This window comes from Staurois parvus, unplaced genomic scaffold, assembly GCF_062004578.1.
Source record: "Staurois parvus isolate SC_StPar_1 unplaced genomic scaffold, SC_StPar_1.0 ptg000778l, whole genome shotgun sequence".
Taxonomy (NCBI): domain Eukaryota; kingdom Metazoa; phylum Chordata; class Amphibia; order Anura; family Ranidae; genus Staurois; species Staurois parvus.
Window position 1 is genome coordinate 118,331 of NW_028318574.1, and position 13,024 is coordinate 131,354.

Here is a 13,024-nt window from a genome sequence, read left to right on the forward strand (position 1 = left end):
GACACGGCGGCGGTGGAAATACTGGACTGGCCGCTCTATATTCGCTCCATAAGACGCACTGACATTTTCCCCCCTTTTTTGGGGGAAAAAAAGTGCGTCTTATGGAGCGAAAAATACGGTATTCTCCTGGCGTGCCCACAGATAAGGCTCGGCGTGCCGGCTGTGGCACGCGTGCCACGGGTTCGCCATCACTGGAATAGTGTATAGTATAGTATAGTATAGTATAGAGTAGCATAGTATAATATAATATAGTATAGTATAATATAGTATAGCATAGTATAGAGTAGTATAGTATAATATAATATAGTATAGTATAATATAGTATAGCATAGTATAGAGTAGTATAATATAATATAGTATAGCATAGAATAGTGTATAGTATAGTATAGTATAGTATAGTATAGTATAGTATAGTATAGCATAGTATAGAGTAGTATAGTATAATATAGTATAGCATAGCAGAGTATAGAGTAGTATAGTATAATATAATATAGTATAGTATAATATAGTATAGCATAGCATAGTATAGAGTAGTATAGTATAATATAATATAATATAATATAGTATAGCATAGCATAGTATAGAATAGTATAGTATAATATAGTATAGTATAATACAGTATAGCATAGCATAGCATAGTATAGAATAGTATAGTATAATATAGTATAGTATAATACAGTATAGCATAGCATAGCATAGTATAGAATAGTATAGTATAGTATAATATAGTATAGTATAGTATAATATAGTATAGCATAGCATAGTATAGAATAGTATAGTATAATATAGTACAGTATAATACAGTATAGCATAGTATAGAAAAGTATAGTATAATATAGTATAGCATAGAGTAGTATAGTATAAATCCTGCTTGCTGCAGAATTGGTCCTTAAAAGACTGCAAGAAACATGATAGTCAATGGCCAATGCACTGAAAATACTTTGTGTTTTAATTTGCTCACTTTCATTAATATTTCTATGATTTCAGGGGAGGAGAATAAAAAAAATTAGGAAAAAAGCATGTATAACATGAGTTGCGTTTTTTTTTTTTTTTTATACACCAAATTAAAGCATGTTATGTTTTTTTTAACCCAAAGATGAAGGAGCTCTTAAAGCTGTTAATTGACTGATCAACAAATAATGGAAAAGGTGCATGTGACTATAAACCAGCAAATAGTGAATAAGAAAATATGTGAGTAAGATCTCTTTTGTTTCTGTACAACTGCAAGTACAAGCATGTCTCACTGGAGTCTATAAATTGTACCAAATATATAGAATATAACTACTGTGTCTGTGACTTCCGGTTCTGGCGGCAATCTCCTGAGACTCCTCACCATCCACAGTGCTCTGGGACCTTCCTTACCACCTATGGCGGTCATCATCCCAATTGGACGGATCCCTGCAGGACACAGATGACGACCCCAGAGATTTTCTTCATTGATGGACTTTTAAATCACTTCAATATTGTCAGTTTTTTACTATTTGTGGGTTATTAAAGTGTAATACACTGCACTTAGAAGGCACCTCTCTCCTTTTTTCTCTCCACATAATACATAAGGTTGGAAGCATATAGATGTATATAAAACCTTTGTACAATATTCTGTATCATCAACTGTAACCTACACTAAAAGTACTCCTGTGTCTGATTTCCACCATACAATGTGTCATGCCACACCATGGCCTACATTTTACGGATCATTCATAAAATGAAAGATATAGTGTGTTGCTCAGGATAATGCACTTTAATAACACTCTGATGGCCTTAGTGCACATAGCTGTACTTTGACAATGTACCTTTTAGTTTTTTGGGGTGTTCTTTGGCAGTAGTATGGTTGCGGTAAGGCTTTACCACTGTGTTTTAGATGGACCCTTTAGTTCAGCCTTTCCCCGCTTTTCCATTCCAGAGGAACCCTCAAAAATTATTTTTAGGTTTTTGTGAACATTTACTAAAACCGATTCATCAAGGGTCAATGGCAAAAATGGTCACTTACAGTGGTGGTCAGTAGGAATAATGCCACCCTTGCAGACAACTAAAAAAGATCATTGGTTTCAATCTGTTGGCCTTGCCAAGTGGCACTGATCCTGGAAGTATGCAGGCACCATCAGATGGAAGGGTAATCAACCACAGTTCAGAGTACCCCTAGCAACCGAAGGAACCATACAGTGGGGATCGAAAGTTTTGGCACCCCAGCTAAAAATGTGTATTAATCTGCATAAAGAAGCCAAGGAAAGATGGAAAAATCTCCAAAAGGCATCAAATTACAGATTAGACATTCTTATAATATGTCAACAAAAGTTAGATTTTATTTCCATCATTTACAGTTTCAAAATAACAGAAAACAAAAAAATGGTGTCTGCAAACGTTTGGGCACCCTGCAGAATTTATAGCATGCACTGCCCCCTTTTCAAAGCTGAGACCTGCCAGTGTCATGGATTGTTCTCAATTGTTCTCAAGAAGGCTTTAAGAAGATAGCAAAGCATTTTCAGATGTCAATATCCTCTGTTCGGAATGTAATTAAGAAATGGCAGTCATCAGGAATAGTGGAAGTTAAAGCAAGATCTGGAAGACCAAGAAAAATATCAGACAGAACAGCTCGCAGGATTGTGAGAAAAACAATTCAAAACCCATGTTTGACTGCACGATCCCTCCAGAAAGATGTGGCAGACACTGGAGTTGTGGTACACTATTCCACTATAAAGAGATACTTGTACAAATATGGTCTTCATGGAAGAGTCATCAGAAGAAAACCTCCTCTACGTCCTCACCACAAAAATCATCGTTTGAACTTTGCAAATGAACATATAGACAAGCCTGATGCATTTTGGAAACAAGTTCTGCGGACCGATGAGGTTAAAATTGAACTTTTTGGCTTGAATGAGCAAAGGTACGTTTGGAGAAGAAGGGGCACAGAATTTAATGAAAAGAACCTCTGTCCAACTGTTAAGCATGGGGTTGGATCAATCATGCTTTGGGGTTGTGTTGCAGACAGTGGCACAGGGAACATCTCACGAGTAGAAGGAAAAATGGATTCAATAAAATTTCAGCAAATTTTGGATGGTAACTTGATGCCATCTGTGAAAAAGCTGAAGTTAAAGAGAGGATGGCTTCTACAAATGGATAATGATCCTAAACACACCTCGAAATCCACGGGGGATTACATCAAGAGGCGTAAACTGAAGGTTTTGCCATGGCCTTCACAATCTCTTGACCTCAACATAATTGAAAATCTATGGATAGACCTTAAAAGAGCAGCGTGTGACAGACAGCCCAGAAATCTCAAAGAACTGGAAGACTTTTGTAAGGAAGAATGGGCAAAGATACCTCAAACAAGAATTGAAAGACTCTTGACTGGCTACAAAAAGTGTTTACAAGCTGTGATACTTGCCAAAGGGGGCAGTATAAGATATTAACTCTGCAGGGTGCCCAAACTTTTGCAGACGGCATTTTTTTGTTTTCTGTTATTTTGAAAGTGTAAATGATGGAAATAAAATCTAACTTTTGTTGAAATATTATAAGAATGTTTAATCTGTAATTTGATGCCTTTTGGAGATTTTTCCATCTTTCCTTGGCTTCTTTATGCACATTAATACAAATTTTTAGCTGGGGTGCCCAAACTTTCGATCCCCACTGTAGTTGAGAATGGCTGCTTTTGATTCTTTTTGCTGGCTACTAGGAGTGAGAGCTGCACCTTCCCTTCTGCTGCCCAGTCTGAGGAATCCTGGTTAGTGTTTTGCCACTAATCATTCAAAATAATATAAAATGCCAAATTTTGTAAATTTTTAAAGGCCCAAAGGTTTTGTATTCCGGTAACAGTACAGAGTTACTACCTGTAAATGGTTACTGAAGTGATAGTATTTGATATATGATTTTGTTTTAATATATATATTACATGTCTGCTTATGTTTTTCTTCATGCAGACCAAGCTGAACAGCAAAGTGACAATGGTGACAAACTATTTCACAGACGGGGTGCATATATATCCCAGCTGTCCCTCCTATGGAGGAACTGTCCCTTTTTTGAGCCCAAAGCCCAAAACAGAAAAAAATCTGTTGCTGTAACTGCCTGTAAAAAGTTAGTTGGAGTTTAATTTGGTTTTAATCTGTTTGTTGTTTACTTAAAGTCCCGGTAAAGGTTATGTAAACCAATGCACTTCTCTTATTTGGTCCATGTTGGCCTATTAAATATATAGTTAAAGCAGAATTAAACTTACCTCTTGTCTATGGTCCAGGTTCCTTTCCTGCGCCAGCATCTTCTTCCTAGGTGGCGGTCTTCAGGCGTCTCGATTGGCCAGCGGGGGGACGACATTGACATAACGTCTGCAATCTTCAGTAGCATTGCTGGCACGGGTCCATGTGTGCCAGGTCAGACATCCCGGAACACAAGCACCAGCAATGCTGCTGAAGACTGCAAGCAGGCAGGTAGGTGTACATTCTTGCAGAAGAGACATTATATGTGTAACACCCTCCTAGGTAGGTGCTAGGATTTGTATAGTTAGTTGTTGTAAGTATAGCTGTGTTATTCTGCTTAACAGACAGACTGTTAGGAAAATCTTATTAGACTCTCTGCTTAACAGAGTGCTCTTTGAGTTTGAGTTGCACTTGCCTTCAGGAAGCTGTGAGAGCCTTCCAGAACATGGATAGGGGCTAGGCAAATGAACAGCATGAATATGGATACAGTCCTGGCCAATTGCAAAGGAGGTTGGCCCCATTGCATGCTGGGAGTGGTATTTATGTTCTGTGAGGACATGGATTGAGCATCTTTCCCTGGAGAGGATTGCACCAAGCCAGGCTGGAGGCAGGCTTGCCTTGCCTGGCACTTGCTGCCATGTGGGCCTCATGTGGGCGACCTTAACACCTAAAGTTAGAAAGAGTGACCCAGTTTCTACAGTAAGCTGACTGAGGGGAGCTGTCTGCCAAAGATCTGTCTGGTATCACTGGAGAGAGAGTCACTTGGAAGATTGCGAGGAGGCTGCCATTTTGTCTTTGGACTTGTGAGTACAGAGACTGAGAGGTCTTGGGGAATCTGTGCGCTGGCTACCCCTCTGGTGCTTGATAGTCAGCATGGGTCTGAGAAAAGGGAACACTGGCTGGTATTCTGAAGAGCTTGTCCAACTATTCATACTGCAAAGGACTTTGCTTAGTTTCTATTACTTTTGCACTGCCACAGTCTGCCGTAACAGGTCTGTACCTGAGGAGCTCAGCCCTGCAACTACTACTATCACTAAAGGGACTTTGCTCACTCCTAAACTACTTGTTACTGCAGTTTAAAGAGAAGTCTGCTATCTGCTTTCAGCCAGGACTTAAAAAGTGCTCAACTAAGAGATCAACTAGAGGTCCTCAGTGTGAATAATTCTAATTTTGGAGTATCCTACTAAATTCCCCATCCCTATTTCCAAGTTCTAATAAAACTCCAAAAACAAACATCCCCTAGACTGGTCATTGAAGACAATGAGTGAAAGAGTGTGTGTACCTGGCTGTGAAAAATACTTTGTGCCTGGCTGCAGGGCGAAGAAAGGGGAGACCTGGGCAAAAATACAAGCGGCTCCTCCGGAGGTAGCGCTACACATGTCTCTTCTGCGATAATACTCTGCCTGCTCACAGTCTCTTCCATATGAGCCTTTAATTCAACTTTAAATGTGCTTTGACACTGACAGGTGTTGATGGTGCACTGGGGACACTGACATACATTTATGGCGCACTGGGGTCACTGACATACATTTATGGAGCACTGGGGTCACTGACATACATTTATGGCGCACTGGGGTCACTGACATACATTTATGGTGCACTGGGGACACTGACAAACATTTATGGCGCACTGGGGTCACTGACATACATTTATGGCGCACTGGGGACACTGACATACATTTATGGCGCACTGGGGACACTGACATACATTTATGGCGCACTGCGGACACTGACATACATTTATGGCGCACTGGGGTCACTGACATACATTTATGGTGCACTGGGGTCACTGACATACATTTATGGCACACTGGGGACACTGACATACATTTATGGCGCACTGGGGACACTGACATACATTTATGGCGCACTGGGGACACTGACATTAATTTATGGTGCACTGCGGACACTGACATACATTTATGGTTCACTGGGGTCACTGACATACATTTATGGTGCACTGGGGACACTGACTTATTATTATTATTATACAGTATTTATATAGCGCTAAAAGGTTTGCTCAGCGCTGTACATTATAGTGGGGGACAGAACATGAGACAATACAGTAACAAAACAAAACACGAGGGGTTCAAGGGCCCTGCTGGGGGGGAAATCAGGAGCTCAGTTTTGGAAAGCTTCAAGTTGAGGAAATGGAGCGACATCCAGTCTGATATGTCGTTCAGTAGGTGGGTGATACGGGTGGAGACTGAAGGGGTGAGACGAGGGGTGGAGAGGTAAATTTGCGTGTCATCGGCCTAGAGGTGATAGTTGAAGCCGTGGGAGTGTATCAGTTTGCAGAGGGAGGAGGTGTAGATGGAGAAGAGAAGGTGCCCGAGGACAGAGCCTTGAGGGACCCCAACAGAGAGGGGGAGAGAGGGGGAGGTGGTAGCGTTATTGGGAACGTGAAGGAGCGTTGGGATAGATAGGAGGAGAGCCAGGAGAGAGCGGAGTCTCTGATGCCGAGGGAGTGTAGTTTATTAAGGAGGAGGGGGTGGTCAACTGTGTCGAAGGCCGCGGAAAGGTCATGGAGTAGGAGGACTGAGTAGTGGCCATTAGATTTGGTGGTTAGCAGGTCATTAGTGATTTTGAGTAGGGCAGTTTCGGTGGAGTGTAGGGGATGGAAGCCAGACTATAGGGGATCGAGGAGGTTGTTGTCAGTGAGGTGGGCGCTTAAGCGATTGTAGACTAAGCCCGCCAGGAGCTTGGAAGTAAATGGCAGCAGGGAGATGGGTCTAAGGTTGTTCAGGTCGGTGGGGTCCAGGGAGGGTTTTTTTGAGTATGGGGGTGATGTGCGCGTGCTTTAGGGGGGAGGGGAATGCGACAGTAGAGAGGGAGAGATTGAAGATGTATGTGGGAGGGAGCGTAGGATGGAGGAGGAGGGTGACCGAAGGAGTTGTGTGGGGACAGGGTCAAGGGGGCAAGTGGTGAGGCGGGCTTCTGAGAAGACCTTAGTGACCTCCTCAGTGGTAGCAAGGCTGAAGGAGCGGAGTGTTGGGGAGGTTATAGTGTGCGGAATGTTAGGTGTGGTGGGGGGTAGGGCGGTTGCGAGGTCAGAGGAGGGGAGAGTTGATGGGGTTATAGTGGGAGGGAGGCTAGGTGGGGAGGTAGGTTGAGCATTGGCGATGTCCTTACAGATTGCGTCGATCTTGTTTTGAAAGTGGTTAGCAATCTCGTGGGCGGTGAGTGAGGTACTGGGTGGGGGTGGGGGGGGGAGAGAGTAGGGAGTTGAAAGTGGAGAAAAGCCAGCGAGGACAGGTGGAGAGGGTGTTGATGAGGGTTACGAAGTAGGCTTGTTTGGCGGCGTGGAGGGAGGAGCAGTAGGTGAGGAAGGCGGATTTGTAGAGGGGATTTGGTTTTGCGCCATAATCGTCACAGCGCACGACTGCGTCGTTTAAGATTTTTAGTGTGGTCGTTCTGCCAGGGTTGAAGCGGTCGGGGTCTAATGCTACATTTATAGTGCACTGGGGACACTGACATAGATTTATGGTGAACTGGGGACACTGACATACATTTATGGTGCACTGGGGTCACTGACATACATTTATGATGCACTGCGGACAGTCACAGCTGTTGATGCTGCACTGGTATGTGTTTTCACTGGTGTGGCTGCAATCCGACTCTGTTGATGTCTGTGTGTGTTTTTCACTGAAAACACTGTAAAGCACTGGTAACTCACAGATCTTTATATTTTCACAAGTAGTCTCTGTGTGAGGAGAAGGAAAGCCGATACGTTAACATGCGGCATTTGCTCACATTTTGCAATGGTTGTGATTGGACACAGCCATCACATGGTACACTGCCAATCACAGCAGCCCTGTACCCCAATCAGTGATCACAGATTGTGCTGCTGTGCAACTCTGAGGCCACGCACAAGCACCAAAAGTGGGAGAGCATACAGTTATGGTCTCCCAGAACTATGCTTGTCCCACCCAGCTGTACATATACAGTGGCCAGAAGGGAAGCAGTTAAATGGCTTTAAAGGAAACCTGTGATGAAAATGGACATGTAGGTTGTTATTGCCAATTTCATTGTCTAGAATGCTAGTTGCCTGTCCGTCATGCTGATCATCGAAACAGAAAAGGTATGCAGATGATGAGTCTTGACTTAACTTGGGAGATACTTTTTACAGGTCAGTGACCCTCACAGTAGTGAAGTCAGACACCAGGCATCTAACATGTTCTAAAAGGAGTTAGCAATAGTGGTCCCCGCATGTCTGCACGGGTTTCCTTTGCTCGCCATGTTTAGCTCCACCTTTTTAATGATTAGGCATTTTTAGTAAGCAGTTGCATATTATGATAGCCATGACCATGCCACATTGGATTAGGTAGATGCCATGTTGCAATGGTATGCCATTGTGCCAGAAGCTATTTGAACTAGGGGCTGTTATAATACCCACAGTCAGAATGGCCCACTGCTACAAGGATGCTAGTTTGCCTGCTGCTGCGATGCCCATCCCTGTAACCCCATCTTGACAGAATGACATTGCTCTTGCTTTGACATTTGCCATGCCATACTTCTACTGGTCTGGTGGCTGTTTCTAATCTCTTCTCTTTCTGCAGCAATGCAGATCACCGGCTAAATACAAGACATCGGCTGGTCATTGGTGGATCATCCATATGTATCAGTAGATTAAAAAATACAACCAGGGCCGGTGCTTCCACTAGACAAACTAGGTAGCCACCTAGGGTGCACTGCCACCTAGAGGCACCTGGCGCAGCACAGGCCAGCACTCTCTGTGGGATGCCACAATGTCATGAATGATCCTCCAGCTGAAGGGAGGGGCAGCAGAGGGGAGGAAGAAAGGACAGAGGAAGATGGCGGGTGTCTGGGGTCTGTGTAGCAGCTGAGCTGCCACTCCTTCCAGTGTTCCTCTCTGACTCAGTCCCTCTTCTGAAAGCCGGCCGGTGGCTACTGATCACTGTGGAGTTCCAGCCTTTCTCTTCCCATTCATCAGTGGAAGCGGAGCTGCACCTGTGGAGGAAGGTAATGTCTGACTCTGATGTCTCGTGTCTGTTGGGGGTGACCCAGCCGGCTGGTTGGACATCCATAACATGTGCAATGTGTCAGTGAGTGATGACATCATCACAATCCCACAGCCTGCTCTTCTAGTGCCTGCTGGGCCTGCTGATCTGTGTCAGTGTTGGTGGTGGTGTGTTGTGTCAGATCTGTCACTGTGTGGGATCGCTCAGTTCAGGCGTTCTCTGTGTGTGGGGAGGCTGGGCTGCCTGCTGTCACAGCGTTTTATCTCCCCCATTGCCTGGGGAATTCCAGCCTGGGATGTTTCAAAGAGTGGATCCACCATCCTCCACTCACTGCAACTGTCACCCTGCCACTGCCAACCACAGATACAGTCTGTCCGTGGCACTGATTTTGTCTTTAATATTGGAGCTGGTGGCATGTTATGGCACTTATTTTAAATCAAAAGAAATGTAGCGGTTTCATGTTTTGTTGATTTAATATTTTATACTGGTTTTATAAGTGTTTATTATTTTTTTTTCGGGGGGGCACAAGTAGCTGGTCTTGCCTAGGGGGCAAAATAGTCTAGCATCGGCCCTGAATACAACAGTGGTAAGTGCTTCCTCCACAGACTAAAATAATGGGTCCATTATACAAGATGCAATAACCCAAATACTATACATCCAACTTCAGTAACCCATGCTATAACCATTAGCGTGACCTTCTAGTTCCTCTGCAGATATCTGAAGATACATTTCTCATGTACAATGATTCCTAATACAAAGCAACAGTGGCTTTGAAGTTGAAATGAAAAGGACTGGTAATGTCTTGGATTATGTATTAAATGTCTATACTGTGCATTGACAAATATGTATTGTTTTTTAAGATCCTCTTGCCGTTCTGGCTACTGGTGCTGTAGCATTTATTGTCTGTGTATTGTTGTCTCGGTTTGTGACCTCTGTCTGTACCTTTTCATTGTTTGAAAAAAGTAAAAAAAAAAGTTGGCAGTAAAATCTTTAACCTTGCTCATATCCAGACAATAGTTTCAAAACACGGTGAACAGTAGATGGCAGTATGGTACAATCATATGTATAGAAACTGCAAAAAACAAACAAACAAAAAAACATTATAAGTGTTGAAGTCATGCTTTTTGTTGACTTATTGGACTTTAATTATCATCTTTCTAGGCAGCTCAAGAGGGCCACTTTACCAAAGGAGAAAAAGATAATGTGATATTAAACTTTAAAGAATAAGCTCACCTTTTAACAAAATGTAATAAATGCACATTTTTTTGCAGGTAAAAAAATGTGCATTTATTATTTTTTGTTTATGGAGCCTCTTAGCCCTGGTTCACATATATGCGGCCGTGAGGGCCGCATTTTGTGTGGGTATGAGAGCCCATTCATTTGAATGGACTCCTGTGCGTTTACAAATGGCGATATAGATACTGGGATTTTTTTCTTTTTAATTTTTACTAGTAATGATGGCGATCAGCAACATATAGTAGGACTGCGGCAGGCATTCTGACACTGGGGGGAACTGACTTGGTGTCACTGACATTCCCAGTGGCACCAATACAGTGATCAGTGCTAATAAAAAGTGCTAATAAAAAGCACTGACACTGTACTAATGGTACTGGGCGGGAAGGGGTTAACATGAGGGGCGATCAAACAGTTAACTGTGTGCTGGGAGTGTTTTACTAGAGAGCGGTGTCTGTGTGCTTCACTGTAAGCATACTGCTTTGCATGGCTGTGCTGTGCACAGCCATTCAAAGCAGTGTGCAGAAGCTGACAGGGAGGAGAACTGTTTTGTTTACTAACAGTTCTCCCTCCTGTCGGAGATCCTTGACAATCACCGGGCAACGGTGAGTAATCAAGTCCGGACACTTTTATCCCCTTCCTGTCCAGGCCAATTTTCAGCTTTCAGTGCTGTCACACTTTGAGTGACAATTGCGCGTTAATACAACACTGTACCCATATGAATTTTTAGCATTTTTTTGCGACAGATAAAACTTTTTTTTGGTGGTATTTATTCACCACTGGGATTTTTTTTTTCTATATAAATGAAAAAGTCCAAAAATGTTGAAAAAAAGTGTTTTTCTTATAAAACTTAGCAAATAAATAATCTTTATTCATAAATATTGGCCAATTATTCAGTTATCTTTTTAGTAAAACAAAATAACCCAAATTAGTTTATAGCCAAAAATTATAATTTTTTAAAAATTTGTTTACATTTTTATTTCATTTTTTTATATTATTAATTATGTTTTTTTTTTTAAATATACTGTCACCATATCAGTACAGTGTCATCATAGTGACACTACTACTTGTGGGGGGTCATGAAGATTTTTTTGTTTTGTTTTACACTGATTGCTTTTACACCCATAAAGGCTGTAAAAGCAATACTTTCTCCTTCTCTCTGACTGCATTCTTGCAGCCATTGAGAAATACTGTGTGAGCTGTGATTGGTCACAGCAGCTTGTTACATGGTACAATTCTGTTGTGAATAGCCTTGTACCATGTGACCTCTGTGATCAGGGGCGGACTGACAACTCATGGTGCCCCCGGGCAATAGGGGATCAGGGGGCCCCTGTGTCCTCACCCACACCCAAAAAAGCCTATGAAAAAGCCAATAAAAGGTACCAGGGGCATCTCATGGGGGCCCCCTACTGACCCCGGGCCCTCGGGCACTGCCCGAGTGCTCAAATGGTCAGTCCGCCCCTGTCTGTGATCATTCACAGATTTCACAAGTAGTAAGCAATGATGTCAGGAAGTGACATCTTGCTTACTACTATGCACGTGATCACTGATTGGCCAATCACATGAATCAGGACCTCACACAGAGGTCCTGTACAGCGATCTGTGCGATCAGTGCCGCACACTCCCAGGGAGCGCGCACGGGCTGAAAATGCAGGTGCTGTTTATGAACGGCAACCCGCTCCTGCACTGCTCCCGTCCGGCCATTTATATACATAACGAACAGCGATGCAGGTACGGCGAGCACGCACCCCCTACCTGGAAATGCAAGATCACATATATACGTGATTTTGCACATCCATGCCGCCCTGTAGCAGTATATCTGATGTAGGGCGGACGGGAAGCGGTTAACGGAGTGTTGCAATCTAATTGTCAAGACTCCTCATAATGCTCTGGTGCTGTTGAGTTTGTTTGAGCTCCCCCTGCCCTCTGGAAGCCACTAGAGCTTTCAAGGATATAAGTAGGAGCTAGGCAAATGAACAGCATGAATATGGATACAGCTCTGGCCAATTACAGGGGGAGGATGGCCCCATTGCATGCTGGGAGCTGGCATTTATATTTAAGGAGCACATGGGTTCAGGGTCCTTCCCAGAATGGATTGCACCACGCTGGGGTCAAGGCAGGCTTGCCTTCCCTGGCACCTTCTGCAAAGAGGAAACTGGAAACTGACAAGTGGCCTTGGTTCTCCTAAAGCTGACTGAGGGGAAGTCTGCTGAGGATCCATCTGGTGACTTGGTGTCACTGAGAGAGGCTGTTGGTTGTTATGCAAGAGCCTGTGAGTACAGACCTGTGGGATCTCAGGGATCTGCTGTCCTCTAGTCAGTTAAGGGCCCAGCTAAAGGAATCACTGGCTAGTGATCCAAAGAGCTCTGTCTACCTGCCACTAGACTTTGCTCAGCTCCTCTAGTACACTGCCAATTCAGGAGAAGTCTGCCATCTGCTCCCAGCAAGGGACTTCACCTAAGACTCCACCTTAGAACAGCCAGTGTCCTCAAGTTGGGAATAGTTTTGTTTTGGAGTATCCTACTACAACCCCTAACCCTATCCAAGTTCCTCTAAAATAAAACTACAAAAGAACACCCCTAGTCTGGTCTTCGACTCCAACGAGCTGAAAATGTATGCACC